Source organism: Emys orbicularis, chromosome 1, assembly GCF_028017835.1.
Source record: "Emys orbicularis isolate rEmyOrb1 chromosome 1, rEmyOrb1.hap1, whole genome shotgun sequence".
Taxonomy (NCBI): Eukaryota; Metazoa; Chordata; order Testudines; family Emydidae; genus Emys; species Emys orbicularis.
This window is the reverse complement of record NC_088683.1, coordinates 369,802,251-369,804,396: the sequence shown is the minus strand read 5'-3', so window position 1 is coordinate 369,804,396 and position 2,146 is coordinate 369,802,251. Positions and strand designations below refer to the sequence as shown.

Below are 2,146 nucleotides of genomic sequence, written 5' to 3'. Positions count from 1 at the left end.
TCCGGAGATGGCCTCACACTTATCTTCTAATGCACACATTCCTCATTCACACACAAAACAGAATTGATTTACACAGAGCATTTGACCAGGAATATCAGATTACAATGCAGGAGAAAACAATCATTGCATTCTTTTACTTATATTAAACTGCTAATTTTAAACCTACAACAAAGCGGTGACCCTAAAGGTCTATTACTGCCTTGAAATCAACTTCAGACACAAGATTCTTGCTGGTGCATCTTTACCAATGGCACACTAGGCTATTCCTTTCTGCTTTCAGAAAGGGTGGCTGGCAGAATATGGTCAAATCATATCATATATCAATACATTTAATTCATGCTACATTGTTATTCTTTATTCTTCATTTTAACTTATACATAATACATAAAACTCTAGTACTAAAAATGGACTTTGCTCCCCAGCCACTGACCAGTCCCGTGGGCTTCAGGCTGGTTTGACACCCAAGACATGGAGCACCCTCTGCCGGATCCCCGGGGTTCTCACCCCATAGATGATGGGGTTCATCATGGGAGGGAAGAGCAAGTACATGTTGGCGATGAGGATGTGAACATGGGGAGCCATGTGGCCAAAGCAGTGGGAGAGGAAGGAAAAGATCGCAGGAGTGTAAAAAACTAGCATGACGCAGACATGGGAGCCGCAGGTGCTGAGGAACTTGCGCCGCGCCTCCTTGGAGGGGAGTCTGAAAACAGCCCGAAGGATCAGGATGTAGGACAGGACAATGAGGATAAAATCTAACCCCGCTGTTAGAAATGCCATGACCAGACTATGGGCACTCAGAACCGTTGTGTCCGCACAGGCCAGTTTCAACAGTGCCATGAACTCACAATAGGTGTGAGAAATGACATGGGTCCTCCACTATGGGAGTCGCTGAAGCAGGAATGGGTGAGGGCCCAGTAGCACGGCCCCCCTCATCACAACACCCAGCCCTATCTTGGCTACAACCCAATTGGTCAGAACGGCTGAATGTCGCAGCAGGTTACAGATAGCAATGTAGCGATCAAAGGCGATGGCCAGCATGAACCCAGATTCCATGGTGCTAATTGAGTGAATCAAAAAAATGAGTGCCAGGCAAGCATTGGTGTGTATTGCCCGGTCGCTGAGGGAACTGGGATTGTTTAGTCTCCAGAAGAGAAGAAGGAGGGGGGATTTGATAGCTGCTTTCAACTACCTGAAGGGGGGTTCCAAAGAGGATGGAGCTTGGCTGTTCTCAGTGGTGGCAGATGACAGAACAAGGAGCAATGGTTTCAAGTTGCAGTGGGGGAGGTCTAGGTTGGATATTAGGAAACACTTTTTCACTAGGAGGGTGGTGAAGCACTGGAATGGGTTACCTAGGAAGGTGGTGGAATCTCCTTCCTTAGAGGTTTTTAAGGTCAGGCTTGACAAAGCCCTGGCTGGGATGATTTAGTTGGGGTTGGGCCTGCTTTGAGCAGGGGGTTGGACTAGATGACCTCCTGAGGTCCCTTCCAACACTGATATTCTATGATTGTATGATTCTATGTGCTTCCTCTGGGCTGTTATGTGGGGCAGGTGCCGCTAACCAGGGCCATTTCTGGGCTCCAAAGCCCTGCACTCACCCAGCTCCTGCGCAGCAGAGAGGGGCTGCCCCAGCCAGCGGGAGGTGTCCGGAGAGTCTCTGTGAAGTGCCGGAGGAGCGCTGGGCAGGGCGGTTTATAGCCATGGCTGTGGAATCCCAACAGGGTTCTGCCTTACCTGAGCAGCCGCAGCTCAGCAGAGAGCGTGAGACTGACAAACAGTCCCCTGCTTTTCCCCATGCCCAGCGTACTGCGCCCCGAGGGGGCTGGGGAGGCCGATGCACCGGGGACAAGTGGAGACAATGGGGAAAGATCATTATTATAAAACAAGTTAAAAGCCATGCAGGGTTTGCCAAGGCTCATGAACTGTAGGAGCCAATCCAAGCACTGTACGTTCCTGGAGTCATTTATAGATCTGGCTGCAAGAAAATCGCTGGCTGATGATTGGTTGCAGAAACCACAACCTTTGATAGTTGCTGCAAATTTGAGTGGCATTGCAACCATAGACTCCCACTGGATCTGGCCACCTCTGCCTGTGGGTGTGGGCTGGGACCCCCCAGCAGCCTGGCTCCTGCGTGACCTTGAGGACTTCA

General features: G+C 50.2%; 1 pseudogene; it reads right to left on the bottom strand.

The window, feature by feature from the left end:
* Positions 1–444: 444 nt before the first annotated feature.
* On the bottom strand, positions 445–1,793 carry LOC135873854 (olfactory receptor 52L1-like; annotated as a pseudogene).
* Between the last annotated feature and the right edge of the window lie 353 nt (positions 1,794–2,146).